Source organism: Lissotriton helveticus, chromosome 6 (genome assembly GCF_964261635.1).
Source record: "Lissotriton helveticus chromosome 6, aLisHel1.1, whole genome shotgun sequence".
NCBI lineage: Eukaryota > Metazoa > Chordata > Amphibia > Caudata > Salamandridae > Lissotriton > Lissotriton helveticus.
In genome coordinates, this window is record NC_136067.1 from 91,956,869 (window position 1) to 91,974,776 (window position 17,908).

The 17,908-nt window shown below is 46.8% G+C and overlaps 1 protein-coding gene across 4 annotated transcripts in view; it reads right to left on the minus strand.

Moving 5' to 3' along the window:
- Positions 1-17,908, minus strand: part of LOC144762270 (ATP-binding cassette sub-family C member 10-like) — a 1,124,497-nt gene that overhangs the window by 774,993 nt on the left and 331,596 nt on the right. For 2 of the 4 annotated variants that reach the window (XM_078647413.1, XM_078647411.1), the window contains exon 1: positions 10,962-11,269. The exons of the other annotated variants lie outside the window; for them this stretch is intronic. The gene's annotated coding sequence lies outside the window, so the exon portion shown is untranslated. Of the gene's footprint in view, positions 1-10,961; positions 11,270-17,908 lie in introns of those variants that run through there. 4 annotated transcript variants of the gene reach the window in all.

A 17,908-nucleotide genomic window follows, 5' to 3' on the forward strand; every position in this document is an offset into this window, starting at 1 on the left:
CACTCACCTCTGATCTGTCCCACCACCCTCTGCAGCCCATCTCTCCTCTGCATTCCTCTGATCTTTGTCTCTTACCCTGGTGTCAGTTTCACGTACAGTCTTTTCTAACCTCTAACCTCTCTGTTTACCTTTCTGCTGCCGGTGTGTGTCTTTGACAGACATTTCCCGAAGGGTGCCCTTTGGCGTAGACCCCAAGTTCAAGACATCTCATTCCAGCGCGAGAGCATGCTTGGAGAATGTCGAGCCCGCAGCTCCTGTGAGTTCACTCCAGTGCTCTCACCGAGAATCAGAACAGGCTTGTCCTGTGGTAGGTGCACCCCACACGAAGGCGGAACCAGGTCAGATGTATGTGTCATCCACATGAAACAAATATAGAAGCAATTAATGAAACACAACTATTAACATAGTAGCTCTCCTAATAACCTTGCAAAGATCGTGGCCTTGTGGCGCAGCAGGCATTACTGATGCTGGATTTTCAGGATTTTTTAGGTGGTGCCTGGGATAATTTTACATATAATGTATCTAAATAGAAACAGACCGTTTTTTTTCAAGCCCTTGCACACCACTTTACAGATTTTAACCAGTTAATGATTTGTAGTTCACGATAAGTACAGTGACACAGATATATGTTTTAATAATCCTTTTTCTTGTTCTGACTTCAGTCAGCCAACACGTGTTTCGTCGTTCGGGACAAGACACCCGCGACTTCCTCAGGGCTTTCAGTATTTGTATCAGTATTAAATGCCTTCTGGCTGGTTATAATTCCGTCCCAGCCTAAATATGGCTGGGCAACTTGCTAGTTATCCGTAGACTGTTTTTTTTTTTAAAGAGAATATATCCTATTGGCACCATCCGGTGTGTGTACATGCTCAACAACGGACTCAAATCATGTCCGCTTGATGCGCGCTGTGTATTGCAGCATTGCACAGTGAAAGCGTTCCTCGACAACTCCGTCTGGTCGCAATGTCACAATGTCAAGCGGACATGATTCGAGTCCGTTGTTGACCACGTACACACACCGGATCGTGCCAATAGGATATATTCTCTTTAAAAAAAGACCAGTCTACGGATAACTAGCAAGTTGGCCAGCCATATTTAGGCTGGGACGGAATTATAACCAGCCAGAAGGCATTTAATACTGATACAAATACTGAAAGCCCTGAGGAAGTCGCGGGTGTCTTGTCCCGAACGACGAAACACATGTTGGCTGGCTGAAGTCAGAACAAGAAAAAGGATTATTAAAACATATATCTGTGTCACTGTACTTGTCGTGAACTTCAAATCATTAACTGGTTAAAATCTGTAAAGTGGTGTGCCAGGGCTTGAAATAAAGTTGTACGGATCGGCTGATCCATAGGTGGAGGTGTTGGATGATTGCCTTCTCCCTGAGCACCCATAACTAAGAAATATTGAATTACATAATATCAACCGCAACCTGTGAGCGCCACTCCCATCCAGGGTATAATCATCCCAACAATCATTTATAAACAGTCAGTTGTTAGTCTGAACTCCCTTGTGGACCAACGTAGGACGCCCCTGCTCTAACTGCTCACTTGAAAAATGCTGGTATATTTCCAGTCTCAAAAACCCATTACGGGCGATGAGCCAAGGCAAACAAAGCAAAAATCAGCCTCAGATCAAGTATAGAAGCAGGGATTAATGTGTCCTTGGATCTGCTAGTTCTACAGCCACATCGCCTCTCACCTCAGGAACCTCCACTGGCTGCCCATCCAGATAAGATACAAATTCAAAATGCTGACAGACCTTCAAGGCCAACCACAACCAAGGACCATCATACACCAACCACCGCCTGAGCTTCCACCAACACTCCAGACACCTTCAGCCTTCTTCGCCCTCACACACACTCCCCACATCTGCCGAAGCCACAGTAGAGGATGCTCCTTCTCCTACCTTGTTGCAAAGTCCTGAAACGGCCTTCCCCTCCAGCTCGGAGCATCATCCTCGCTCCCAGAATTCAGAAAGGGACTTAGGGCTTGGCTTTTCGACTGAGTCCAGCAAGAATTTAGCACCTGGATACCTCTTGCTGGTGATTATCCGCGCTCTACAATTCCTGATTGTCTGATAAGATACTTTTACAGCTGTACCACCCAAGGTCTCTCTAGACGGTACACGTCAGATGCAAGATGTCCACCCAGTCCGGCTTTTCAAACTAGTCTCACGGTGCATACTGCTTTTGTAGTGAAAAAAGTTTGAACCCGATGCAAAGCAAAATAAAGAGTCCTCATAACTGTTGAGCAGCTGAAAACAGACAGAGAAGAATTTTGGGCTGCAGCGTCTCACCTCCAAGTCTATAAAGAGACCTTACAACTGTTGAGCAGCTGAAAACAGACACAGAATAATTTTGGGGTGCAGCATCTCACCCCCAAGTCTTTCTCAACACATAGGTAGATAGCCAGTTCACTTACAGGAGAGCTGTATTTATAAGATCGTTTTTGGACCTTCTTGCAGGGTTATCCACAAACTTTTTGCTTCTTCCTACTATTTTTTCCTGACCTATTGTCTTTTTTAGGACTCTGGGCACTTTACTACTGCTAATCAGTGCTAAAGTGCACAAGCTCTATGTATAAATTGTGAACATGAGAAGTTATCCATGATTGGCATATCTGATTTACTGGTAAGCCCATAGTAAAGTGTACTAAGTGTGCCAGGGCCTGTAAATCAAATGCTACTAGTGGGCCTGCAGCACTGATTGTGCCACCCACATGAGTACACCTGAAAAGGTATCTCAGACCTGTCACTGCAGTGTATGTGCGCAGTTTGTTAACTGCCATGTCGATCTGGCAAGGGCATTCACTTACCAGGCCCTAACCTTCCCTTTTCTTACATGCAAGGCACCCCTATGGTAGGCTCAAGGTACCCCCCTGGGCAGAGTGCAGTGTATGAGACAGGTAAGACATGTACTGGTGTGTGACATGTCTTGATAGTGAAAAACTGCCAATTTCGTTTTTCATCATTGAAAGGCTATCTTACCGCATAGGATAACATGGGAGTTAATTTGTAACATCCTATACATATAACTTCACATGGGGAAAAGATAGGAAGTTAAAGTTTAGTATGCCTCCTGAACTCAGAATACAAAGATGCATCTTTTAGTAAAGGTGATTTTTATATTGTGTATTTAAAAATACCACTTTTAGTAAGGGGTATTTTCTTACTTAGCAATCCTTAGGGCTTCTGCTGGTTTGTGGATTGACTGTCTCGCTTTTGAATGACAGGGGCTGGGGATGTGCATTCTCTCAGACCACGGGGGGGATTGATGTGTGTCCTGCCTTTCCTGAATGAGTCCGGGCTAGGCAGAATAGACCTGGGCTGCATTTAGAGTAGGGGAGAGGTTTATTTCACACCTGAATGGGCCCGGTCTGTGTTGGACAATGCTGTTGCCACCTCCTGTCGGGCGCTGCACCAGAGAGGACAAAACTGGTTTTGGCTGGGCAAAGTGCTTCTCTGCCACCAGAGAACAAAAGAAATTGTGCTATGAAAAGTGAGGCCCAGACTCCTGAACTTTATATCACTTCTGGAATCAAGAGGAACTGTTATTTATTTAGTTATGTGTTTTTAGAGTGCAAACTTGACGGTTAGGGTATCAGAGCGCTTTACAGGAAAACATTGCCATGTACAGAATAGGCATAGCATCATCCAGTTGCGGATCGAATGAGAGAGGGCAAGGTGCAGGATACATAAGGGAGATAGGACACGTATTTACAGATTAAATATCCAATAATCAAGAAGAGATAACATATTTACAGATTACGTTAACCAATGTTCGCTACAAGCCCCCAACTTTCTGATGGGCTGAGCTAGAAAATCCGAAGGAAGGCAATGGATGGCCATAGATCAGGGCCGTAGTGGTGGTAGAGGCAAAGTTTAAATGAGAAATTTACCCATAAGGAATGTTTTGGCATCCTTTTTGAAGAGAGTCAGAGAGGGGATTCTTCTGAGTTCCATATTCTTGGAGCAGCCCCGGAGAAAGACCGGTTGTACGTTTTTTTCCCCCAAAAGCGTGCAGGTTGGAGCAGGAGTTCTCTGGCAGATCGGAAGTTTCTGATTCCTCCGGAGATCACAAGTTTCTGCCTCAGATATGCAGGGGAGTTCGAATAAAAGGCTTTGTGCGTGATGCATGCTACTTTGAGCTGTATTCTTGCCTCCAGGGGAAACCAGTTGAGAGCTTTTAAGTGCGGGAAAATATGGCTGTATTTCCTCGTGCCGGTGAGTAGTCTGGCGGCCGCTTTGAGGCAGACTTTTAGAGGTGCCAGGGAGATCTTGGGTAGACCCGAGAGGGTAGAACAGCCATATTCAAGTCTGGAGATGACGAGTGCTTGGACTGACATTTTTAGGTCGGGAGCATCGAAGAAGGGTTTCAACTTCCTACGGTCGCTCAGGTGGAATCTGGCTGATTTGGCCATTGAATTGATGTGGTCCCGCATGTTCAGGTTGCTCTTGAGGGTGATTCCCAGAGATTTGGCAGAATCCACGATGGTCAGTGGGCAATTCAAGGCTGTGGTAGCCTTAATCCATGATTGAATCTCAAGGTTGGTATTAGGCGAGGCGATCAGGAGAAATTCAGTTTTCTTTTCGTTGAATTTGAGTTGATTGGATGCGAGCCATTGGACAGTGAGTTTCAAGGCTTCGTTCAGGGAGAGGATCTCTTCGACAGATGAGGTTTTGATGTAGATCAGAGTGTCATCAGCGTACATATGATAGGAAATATTAGCAGTGCGTAGTACTTCGGTACGAGGTTCCAGGTAAAGATTGAAGAGGGTGGGGGACAGTGTTGATCCTTGGGGGACTCCAACCGTGACCGGGGATGGTGCCGATAGGTTGCCGTTAACAAGGAATCTCTGGGACCAATTTTGGAGGAAGGACCTGAACCATTCTAGAACAGTATATGTAACAAAAAAGGGGTACCCCTAATTAAATTTAAAAAATTAGGGAGTGTAACTATATGTGAATAAATTATTTAGGAAATGGATGACAGAGTGGACCTAAACATGGATGGACACACTGTAAGACCAGAAAAAGAAATAAAGGAATAATTTCAAATATATATATGTTTTTATTATTTTTATAAGTTATGTGGTAAAAAAATCCTATATTTGTCACAATTTTATAAAGTAAATTTATTTGATCGTATGTAGCCTATACATAATAAAGGCAATATTTCTAAAAATTATTTGAGAGGCTAAACATACACACTCATGTCAGATGAATTATGATAGCCGTGACCATGTCTGTTTATTTTCCTTATGTTTAATTTGATTTGTAGCTAAAGGTCATCTACTGTTGGCACACATATTCAAGTTCTATATCAACAACATCATGTTATGATATATGTTACATAAATCTAGGCTATGTGTGAATGGATAAGTGTGTACATTTAATACCGCACCACAGTACGAGAAGAATCACAGAGCATCGCTACGCCGCAGTCAAACCGACGCAGCACCTGTCGCTGCTGCAAGAACCGATGCAGCGAGGGAACGCAGCTGAAGAAACCGACACAGAGTTGCTCAACGCAACCGCAGGCTGGATTTCAGCGCATCATACCTGTGCATTAAGTTTTCGCGACACATCACCCGCGGACCAGAATCGTCTTGGAGTTGACGTATCACTCCCTCTACAGACCGGACAAGACGCATCACTACTTTATTTTTCCTAAACTGGTGTGGTGTCATCACTGTATTACTGTATGTTTTGAGCACAAATACTTTACACATTGAATTTGGGATAGGCCTGTCTGCTCGTGCCAAACTACCCAGGGGGTGAGGAGGGGTTATCTAACGTGTGTATCCCCCCTTACCCTGACTAGAAGCAAGGGTCCCTATTTGGACAAAGGTACCTACCTCTGCCAACTAGAAACGCCCATTTCAAACAAGCGTCATCACAAAATTATCATTTTCATATAGTGTCACTACAAACTAACGTGTCTACTGGAACTTAATACCCGTTATTTTACATGTATTATCAGTGCTAAGTATTTTACATAGAACCCAGTGCTCAAGTGTAACAGACTATCTACTTCTGAAAGATGAAAGGCAAGGTGACCCGGAGTTACAAAATCAGTCCTAGTCAGGAGGACACCATGTTTCCTGTCCATGGCTTTTTGCTTCCAATTAATTTTTTTTAGTCTCACATTAAATACATGCCTAGGCCTGGAAAAATGAAGTAATTCCAGCAAGGGTAGTTCCTTGCTGAAGTTGGCGTGACCTGCAAGGTACACACAGGTGTGTGCCAGGAGAGTTCAGCTCTGTATTAAAGTGATCTCTAATAACGTATGTGAACTTGCTCTTATGCCTCCCTCAACCTGGGTCTTACCTGATCATCAGTCCCCATTCAGATGTGAGACCCTCGGCCAGGTTTGGCTTTTACATTTGCTTCACTTCACATTCATGTAGTTTTTAGGTCTCGTCTAAGTCATCGCGTTAGCGATACTTGGCAAGATATTTAGTGTGGCTTTCAAAAGTGCACCCAAAGTCTGCAGCGGATCGGGCACAGTGCACGTGCGCGCGCACCATTTGTCCGTCTGCAGCCTTTGGGGGCACTTTTGCGGCCGCTTTGATGTTTTCAGTGAGCCGTGTGGCCACTGAGAACATCAAAGCGGCCGCGAAAATGCTCACCATTTGCCACCCCCTCCCTTATCACACTTCCTGCTTGTTAACTCTGGATATGGATGGGGCTCAGCCTCGCAGGGCAGGCCGGGCTCCATCCGTCAGACTGACCACATAAGCCCGTGTATTGCAGTTGGCAGCCTCGCGCACATTTCCGAGCCATGAGTCACAGCCATTAACGTTAGAAGAACCCTCAAACCCCCTCCCCTTCCTCAGCACTGCAGTTTAAACGTGGTCAAAAGGTGAAAAATAACAGTAGTAAAATAAATATTTTCCAATGTGTTTCTTAAGCAAACTCAGACATGAGTCTCTGAATATTCATCCTATCTTCTCCACGCCCCCCCTCCAAAGTAGTTTACCTATAGCTCCTCCCCCGCCACTTCTCAGCATCTTGCCGCTGACCTCTGGCTTTAGTTTCTGTGAATTTCCTTTCTGCTTTTTTTGCTTTTCACCTTTTATTTTCCTCCTCATGCTCCCTGTTCAAGCAAAGTGTGATACACATGTATAATGTACATACATATATGTGTATTACTAATCGTAAAGTTACACCCCCCAAAAAAACAATAATAAATTATAACACAGCATGTCCACTTTTGTAGTCAACAGCTTTTTGATCTCTTAAAACAACAGGATAATCATCAGTGCTCAATTGTAACAAGAGCCGGAGTGGAATCTTCTGAGCATTGCTTCATGTAGGACATTGTATTATCAGGATATGCCAAATTGTTTGTAGACCATTGGGACAATTGTAGGTGGGCTACTGGACATCCAAAACATTAAACCAGAGATTGGAACAATTGTCCAACATGCTCATATAATATGGGGAGCGGGTCTTCAGGGAGCGACTGCACTCAAAGATTGGGCCCGTGCCCTATCGTGAAGATGCCGATGCGTGAGCACCTATGATTTCTGTCTACAGGCTGTCAAATCACCGGGCCAGGGGACACATTCCCTAACACGAATACGTCCACCACCACCATGTCCACCACCACCACGTCCACCATCACCAGCACCACGTCCACCACCACCATGTCCACCATGTCCACCACGTCCACCACCACCACCACGGCCACCACCACATCCACCACAAGGCCACTACCACGTCCACCACCACCACGTCTACCTCCACCACCACTACATCCACCACGTCCACCACCACCACGTCCACCACCACCACACCCACCCCCACCACGTCCACCACCACCACTCCCACCACCACCCCCACCACGTCCACCACCACCATATCCACCACATCCACCACCACGTCCACCACCACGATGTCCACCACAACCACGTCCACCACCACCACCACCATGTCCACCACAACCACGTCCACCACCACCACCATGTCCACCACATCCACCAACAAGTCCACCACCACCACCACGTCCACCACCACCAAGTCCACCACCACCACGTCCAACACCACCACGTCCAACACCACCACATCCATCACCACCACGTCCACCACCACCACCACCTCCACCACCACCACGTCCAGCACCACCACGTCCACCACCACCATGTCCACCACATCCACCAACACTTCCACCACCACCACGTCCGTCACCACCACGTTCATCACCACCATGTCCACAACCACCATGTCCACCACCACCACATCGACCACCACTACGTCCACCACCACCATGTTCACCAACACCACGTCCACCACCACCACACCCACCTCCACCATGTCCACCATGTCCACCACCACCACGTCCACCACCACTACCAACACCAGCACATCCACCACCACCACCATGTCCACCACGTCCACCACCACCACATCCACCACCACCACCATGTCCACCACGTCCATCACCACCACGTCTTCTACCACCACGTCCACCACCAACGCGTCCACCACCACCGCGTCCACCACCACCGCGTCCACCACCGCGTCCACCACCACCGCGTCCACCACCACCGCGTCCACCACCACCACGTCCACCACCACCATGTCGACCACCACCACACTCACCTCCACCACCACCATGTCCACCACCACCACCACTACCGCCACCACCACAATGTCCACCACATCAACATGTCCACCACCATCACGTCCACCACGAGGGCACTACCACGTCCACCACCACCACATTCACTACCACCACCACGTCCAGCACCAAGTCCACCACCACATCTACTACTACATCCACCACGTCCACCACTACCACCACGTCCACCACCACCACGTCCACCACCACCACCGCCACGTCCACCACTACCACCACCACATCCACCTCATCCACCACGACCGCGTCCACCACCACTGCGTCCACCACCACGGCATCCACCACCACCACATCCACCACCACTACGTCCACCACCACCATGTCCACCACCACCACGTCCACCACCACCACGTCCTCCACCACCACCACGTCCACCACCACCACGTCCACCACCACGTCCACCACCACCACCACACCCACCACCACCACCATATCCACCACCACCACCACCATGTCCACCACAGCCACGTCCACCACGCGGCCACCTCACTCTATCGCCATCACTCTATCTATCGCCCTCACTCTATCTATCTATCTATCGCCCTCACTCTATCACCCTCACTCTATCTATCTGTCTATCGCCCTCACTCTATCTGTCTATCGCCCTCACTCTATCGCCCTCACTCTACCGCCCTCACTCTACCGCCCTCACTCTACCGCCCTCACTCTATCGCCCTCACTCTATCGCCCTCACTCTATCACCCTCACTCTATCACCCTCACTCTATCTATCTATCTATCGCCCTCACTCTATCGCCCTCACTCTATCTATCGCCCTCACTCTATCTATCTATCGCCCTCACTCTATTTATCTATCTATCTATCGCCCTCACTCTATCTATCGCCCTCACTCTATCGCCCTCACTCTATCTATCGCCCTCACTCTATCTATCGCCCTCACACTATCACCCTCTATCTATCGCCCTCACTCTATCGCCCTCACTCTATCTATCGCCCTCACTCTATCTATCTATCTATCGCCTTCTATCTGTCTATCTATCGCCCTCACTCTATCTATCGCCTTCCCTCTATCGCCCTCACTCTATCTATCGCCCTCATTCTATCTATCGCCCTCACTCTGTCTATCGCCCTCACTCTATCGCCTTCACTCTATCGCCCTCACTCTATCGCCCTCACTCTATCGCCCTCACTCTATCGCCCTCACTCTATCGCCCTCACTCTATCTATCTATTGCCCTCACTCTATCTATCGCCCTCACTCTATTGCCCTCACTCTATCTATCTATCTCACTCTATCTATGGCCCTCACTCTATCTATCTATCGCCCTCACTCTATCACCCTCTATCTATCTATCGCCCTCTATCAATCTATCGCCCTCTATCAATCTATCGCCCTCTATCTATCGCCCACAATCTATCGCCCTCTATCTATCGCCCTCTATCGCGCTCCTTCTATCACCCTCCCTCTATGCATCTATCGCCCTCACTCTATCGATCGCACTCACTCTATCTATCTATTGCACTCACTCTATCTATCGCATCACCACAGCATCACAACATCACTATGCGCTACCACAGCATCACTGAACACCACAACATCACTCAGCGTCACCACAACATCACTCCGCGCCACCACAGCATCAATCTGTGCAACCATTCAACAACAACTGGTTCAAATATGTTCTCTCAATGTTTAAAGCTTTATTACAAATGTCACAAAAAGATGTTAGTATTGCACTTCTGTTCTTGGATTTTCCTCACAATAAAATACACTTAACATAATCTTCACTAAAGTTTAAGCTATTGCCATTATAAATTACAATAGCTTTTATTTAAGTATTATTATTTAAAAAAATTAAAAGCCATTGTTATTTGTAATATCAGTACATCTAAGTCACGTAAATACAACACATATTGCATTACAAATGCTATAGGTGTCACATTTGCGAAAGTTAAAACTATTGGCATTGTAAATGACAAAGCTATTAATTTCGCTATTTTCAAAACCAACATGTAAAAAAAGTGTAATTTACAATACCAATCGCTCAAACTTTCCTAATGCGAGACCTATTGCATTGCAAATGCTTGTTTTAATGTTACAAGTGCCAGTAACGATGCTAGAAAGTGATCCCAAGGCAGCTGGGACAAATTTAGCCATGCGCTTGTTTTCGCTTTGCATTGTGGTACTTGTAGTTTGTTCGCGTTAAGAGTAGGGGATTATAAATACCAAAGCAGTGCTAAACGATGGAGACTTTGTTCTGGTATTTTAAACTCTGACTTTGTGAAGGAAGAAAACCACAGTACAGAAGCCAGACAGCGAAGAAAGACTGCGCCGGGGACCTGCTCACGCTCAACTGTCCTGGGGCAGAAGGTCCTGTCACGTGCGGGGTTGGCAGCACTGAGGGCGCGGGACTCACCCCGGGCAGCATCGCCTCCGCCCCTCCGGCTCCCACCTCGGCAGACTCTGGAGCAGACGCTTCCGGATCACAGCCGAGGGTCCGTCCCGGGCAGGGGCTGGGCTGTCTCCGGCGCCCGCGGCATGTGCCTCGGGACAGTGAGCGAGGGCACAGGGCAGGGCGCGATCGGCCATAAACCACGTGATCTGATTGATACAGTGCCCAGTCCGCACCACCTCGAGGGCATTCTGGTCTGCGATGTAACCCGTGGTATAAAGTGCAGCCAGCAGGGGTGGGCAGAGCCCTCAATGAACAGGATGAGCCGAGCCCAGGCTCTGACTGGCTACAAGAGGCCACGCCGAGCCGAGCCGCGGAAGAATCATGCATGTAAATCATGCAACAAACATCTGGGAAAAATACGATAAAGTTTCTTCAAAACTCAAAAAAAGTGTTTTTCTTTTACATACGGAAGCGTTTAATTTTAGCACATCTGATTGGATGACTGCACCAAGAGGCACTTGTTAACAGTGATAGTTTTTAAACTTTGCTCCCCCGACAACCATGCCGTTGAGGAAATGAGGGGCGAGTCACATGTCATGTGCAGGCGGTGATATAAGGCCTAGATTCCTAGCCGGAGCAGAGTCAGGGATTTTAGGGGGATGAAAAAAACGGAGGGTCTCTCAAAGGGGCGTGGCCAGTGTTAGGGGGCGTGGTTTAAAACACGTAAACTCAAAATATGTGCTTCGCACCGGCCGACGTGTATTTTTCTGTTTCCTACGTTGCATCCAGATATATGGGGGGGGGGGGGGGGGGGCTCGAGCTGAGCTCGAGCCGGGCATCAGGCTCCAGCCTTCAGTGGCTCACCCACTATTACTACCAACTGAAGATTTTAAGAAATGATACATCAAATGAAAATCAAGTGTTAAAAGAGACACCGCACCGAGGCGATCTTCTATCCTGAAAATGAGCCTGCTAAAGGGGGCTTGGGCTGAAAGCAAAACAACTGTTTACAGGAGGCGCGGCCAAGCAACTTAAATAAAATACGAATCTAATACATACATGTGACTTAATGTTCACTTCTGCTCCTCCTGCTCCCGGATGGCAGGGTCCTTTTCATGACCCACTGTGCAAAAACACGGCCACTGAAGCTTTAAGTGGATATCATTCACTCATGTGCTACGGATTCCACAACTATTTTGCAGGTAGCATTTCCTGCGTCAAATATTTCATTCACCGTTGGGCATAGGCTTACAATTAGGAAAGTGTGACAAACGTCTGAACTGCTGTTTTTACCAAGTTTTATAGACTGAAGCATGTTAATGTACATGGCATGATGACAAGTATACATAAACATAGAATACATAAAAACACAAACTAGGCATATTTTCTTTGAATCACTGAGGGTGTAAAGCTGCCCGTTTGCAACCCTCTAAATTGCTTTAAAACCCTTATGATTCAATTTAAACAATCTGACTGGTGCCTTTTTAAAATAAGACTGGTTGTTGTTTTTGACTGCCCACTTGGGGTGCACAGGAGCACCCGCATATATGGTGCTGTTCACCTGGCTGCAGTAAAATATGTTTGCCAATGACATTACTCTACTCATTTTAGGTAGCCAAAATCACTCATTGCTGACAAGTACACCCATTTCCTGTGTAATACTTTCACCCAGCTCTGGCAGTTTACCTGAAAGCATGTTGCATTCTGGGGCATGCGGTTTTACTTTGAATTTGGTAAGAACAGACTCAATCAAAAATCAAATCGTGGAAAGCCTCAGATGCAACAATATATTGGCTGAAGTGCCAGAATTAATGAATGACTGGGAACTATTAAAATTCCTAGGAAAAAAACACGTGTGTGTGCCCTGGACAAATGGGTCATAGAAGAAATGCGTATGGAGATACTTGTGAGATGGCTGAGAGATCTAAACCAATGGGAAGGGGTGATACATCTAAGAGAGGGTGTGCATAGTAAGAATTAATACCAAAGCCACATAAGCAGATATCCATTTACCATCTCTGCAAACAAATGTGTGGAAAGAAATGTGCAGCAGAATCCCCGTATGTGCAAAAATAAATGCGTAGCTCATCAAAACAATCAAAGAGAATAAAGGCTTTGTTGCGAACGAAAATGACACCTCATTCATGAAAAAGTCTAGAATAAATGCTAAGTAACATCAAAACAGTCGTCGCCAAATCTTTCTCCAACTACGTACCACCATGAATTCTATAGTGGTTTGTGATATATTTAAATAAAGTTTAAAAGTCACAAAACATGTTCCTGTTTCATTGTTGCGTGCTTTCCGCTTGGTAGTAATAGCTTCAGTCAAAGGGCATGTGGTTCCATACCATACAAATGTATTCCTGCAGGACACTCACAATAAGATATGGGAAATGAAGTATACGAAGGCAATATTACTTGCTTAAGTTCACACCATTTAGTCAGGGGAGCAGCTGGGATTCAAAACATAAGCCTCCTGAAAAAACGCTGCAACTTGGACAGTATATCTACAGCTGGAAAGACTGACTGTCACCCTCCCAGCTCCATGCCTGCCAGCCAACCAGCTGTAGGACCATGTAATCAAGAAGTCCTAACCCAATATACAATTGAAAGAAAGTAATTTTAAGAAGCAGTATTTGAGAACCCTCACGATTTATTATTTTCTTGCACAAATGCAAAAATTATGCTTAGCTTTTGGACAAAAAGCTAAACCTGAAACACTGACCGCAGCCTGCACACCTCCAGCAGGAATCTTGCCTTGAGTAACAGCCACTGCCTCCAGGCATCTGGATAGTTTCTTCAGAAAACACATCTTTGTTGATGGCCCTGCCATATGCACCACACCCCTCTCTCCTCCTCCAGGCAAAGAAATAATCCAGTCTGTCATGCACAAGCGTCCAGACGTGTTGAAAAAGACAACTAGAATGTGCTTTTATCTCTCAGGTTCTGGTGGGAGGCGACTGTCTGCATAAACTGGAGAAGCTGAACTTGAAGTTTTCTCCAGCAGCCGCCATGCCTGTATAAACAAGCATTGAAAATGCACACACTCGCCTTTGATTAAGTTTAAGCCATTTGCTTTGCTATACAATACTATTAGCAAAGCAAATAGCTTTAACTTAATCAAAGGCGAGACCTATTGCATTTACAATGCTTGTTCTTCTAGCAGTCCGTGAGACCAAGGTAGATTGTTGCTCTCTCACTCATGTACTGCTTCCACCTTTGAATTCACCCTCCCACTGTCTGAGTTGCTCCTCACGCCAGATGTTTTAAACTCTCGCTCTTCCTTGCCTGCCCAAACACCTATCGCTCACATTGATCAACGGCATTTATATCTTCTTCCCACCCGATCCACCATTGCTCCTCCACCCCTCTCTAACTTGTTTTAATTTTTTCTTCTTTGGGAGGTATGAAAGCTGCAATTTGCTGCAAGGCCACAGCTTTCTGCACTTCTGCACACATTGTATTCATTTTTATTCAGTACTCTTAAATAGGCGTCTGTGAGAAGTTGGCCTGATATGTGATGTCCACTATTCTAGTGAGCACCTTGCACCAGTCCAAACAACCCTTATGGTGATGGTTGTAAAGTCAACCTTATAGACCAGCTATCGTAGTGGTAGCATGGAGTAGTCTTAGGCTAAACTCAAGAGGGCATGTGAAGCCAGCTGTTTTACCATATGCAATCCCTGTAATACCAAATGAAAGGACACTACACAGGTTATATATTCAAAATATATGTATTTATTTCTAAATCAATCCTCTGAACTCTTTATGAGGGCAGAGGCACAAGCGCATAACAAGTAACTCAATGTAACATACAATAAGTTGCACAATATGGATAGGCCCTGGTGGCCCTCTAAACCATATACTATAATAGTGGTATAAGAACCACGTCACGAACAGTTGTAAGGCCTAGGGCCTTGGGAATCGCTGGGGCTACACTGGACTAACAGTAGTTAGGAAGCAGGAGGCCCACGGGATGCGGGTGCAGAGTCTAAATGCACACGCGTGCACACATAGAAGTCAATGGGTGCGTAAAGTTAGAAAGTTAAAGATTTAGGAGTCTTCCGACTGGACTAGAAACTATCACTTGAAACTAGGACACTAGGAGAGTTTATCTTCACAGGAGCACAGCAGTACTCGCGTTACCTCACCCACAGGAAGCGGGTGCATAGGTCCCAAAGTGTGTCGGGTTTCGTCGTGGAGTTCTATGGAGCCTTGGAGAAAAGATGCTGCAGGCGACCAGGAGAGAAGGGTATACAATGTTTACAACGCAATTTTTACAACGCACCACCATTACAACTAAACTTTTACAACGCAAAATCTATTACAGCGCATACATTTACAATGCAGTAATTACAACGCATGACACTACAACGCACACCACTACAACGCATACCATTACAACGCAGTCATTACAACGCATTCCATTACAACGCAAAACTTACCATCCAACACTTACCCTACTGTTGCAACCCCTGGAGTTAGAATAGTAATTTTAACCCCTACACTATCCAAAACTTTCCCTACTGTTGCACCCCCTGGAGTTAGAATAGTAATTTTAACCCCTACACTATCCAACACTTACCTTATATGCAATGTAATGTAATGCGTTGTAATGGTATGCGTTGTAAATGTATGCGTTGTAGTGGAATGCGTTGTAAAAGTAGTTTCTAAGAATTTGTTGTAATGGTATGCGTTGTAATGGTGTGCGTTGTAATGGATGTTGCGGTGTAAAAATGCGTTGTAAAGGTATGCATTGTAAAAGTGTGCGTTGTATCGTCATACATCCGGAGAGAAGAGTCCGGTTGGATCCAAGGGCGGATCGAGGATGAGGAGTACCTGAAAGCAGAGGGGACAGAGTCTGGGTCACTAGCCAGTGACCAGGATGGAACCAGGAAGAAACCAGGCGATGTCGGGAAGCAATCAGGCGATGTCGTGAAGCTTGTCTCTGCTGCCACGTGGACCAGGAGGTGTCAACGACGACCAGGAGCTGGGCACGGACTGTCCCACGCAGGCTCTCGCTGTCGGTGGTGTCGGCTTCCGGATTGGAGTCAACAAGCCTTGGCAAAGGCAACCCACGCAGGATTCGAAGAGGGCTTCTTACACAGGCCAGCAAGGACTGAGGGGCTTCTCCTTCGCAGGGAAGCAAGGGCCAGTCTGGAGCAACCAGACCAGCAGTGTAGATTTCGGATTTCGTCGTCACAGAGGCCACTAGCCAACGGGCAAGTGACCGGACAGATGCGTCGGGCAGGAAAATGCAGAAGGGCCCCACGCAGAACTCGTGGAGTGTGGAGGGCTGATCTTCGGTGCAGTTGGTGCTCGGGGCAGGGGCTTCTCAATCCCCAATGCACAACTTCGAGGGTGCCTCAGAAGTTGCACGGAAAGCAATTAGCTGGCTTTCCAAGATGGCCAGTCCCACGTCTCTCATCGCCTCCACGGGTCTCAGCTTTGCTGTGGCTGTGGATTGGGCTGTTGGATGTCTGGAAGTCCGGGTCTTGTCAGCCTCTGTGTTCGGGCTCCGGCGGGAGCAACGACAAAGCAAACCATTGAGTGCTTGATGGTGCCTGCTTGTGCAGGGTGGTCACTCCTTGACCACAAGGGAGATTCTTCAGTCTTCTACGTCGAGTAGGATGTCGAAGGTCCAGAGTTTCGTATCAGAGTTTCAGTCAGGATAAATCTAAAGTCTTGGGACACAGCTCCTACCTATATACCAAATCTAGGGGCTTGATTACCTGCTAGGTCCCTCCTATGGGTGGGACTCAGGAAGGGGGTGGTTACACCCCTTTCCCTTTGTCCAGTTTCGCGCCACAGCTGGGGCTGGAGTGCCCCAACACCGGTTTGAACTGGACTATGCATGGAACACCTTGTGTGCCCCAGGCAGTGTCTCATTTCATTCAGCCTTCCTGCCCCAATACACTATAGCCTGTCTGGGGTGGTGCTAGCACCTCCTTGTGACAGGAAACCTATTGTCCAAGCCTCCCTCGCTGGAAGGACTCCCAGCAGCAGGAGGTCAGACTTGTGTCTGTGGCAGCAGCATCCATTTTGTGATACCGAGGCTCTGGTTAATTTTACCCGGGATTAATGGAAGTAACATGTCTTCTCCCTCTAGAAGGGTGGAATGCTACCCCCGTCGCAAGGACTGGCGAGGGGGTAGTATTCCAAAGCGTACGACACCTTACACGACATGTTTTGATAAAGCCAAACCAAAGTTAGCATTTAACCGCGAGATTCATAATGCACTTAAGAGTATATGGTATGGCAATATCCTAGAACAGCTATAAGGACATGGTTCCGAAAGCTGCAGACAGGCTCAGCTCATACTAGAGCACCATCTCACATAAAACCAAGCACTCTGCCTTCAGGATTGTTAAGGCCTGCCATAGGAGTGACTTATAGGTGTATATGTGTCTAGATATAAGGTTAGACATAGGAATACTATATCTAAGCAAGGGGTGATTACACGACCTTGCCCCAGCTGAGTGATCAGCAGTTGTATCAGTTTGGATGGCCAGCCAGGGGTGGCAAAAGATATGCTGCAGCCCCTGGTAGGCCTTGTGTGCACCTATGCCCTGGGTACCTATAGTACACTGTACAGGGACTCCTAAGAGTGACCCAATATCCAATTAGTTATGTACCTAAGGTACATGGAGTCCATTTTACAGAGAGAGCAGACAGCCTGGGGCCCTGATTAGCAGGATCCCAGGCCAACTAAGTCGAAAACCAGCTAAACACAAGGCAAAAAAATCTGGGGTAACCATAGTCAGGTATCCACCTTCCTACAGCGTCCATCTGCCATCTTGAAAAGGCAAATAAATACATGACAGTTGTGTCATGGTGTTTGCACTTTTAAAACTTCTTTGCACAACAAGCCTGTGCCAAAAGGACAAGTCACATGAGTATATTCTG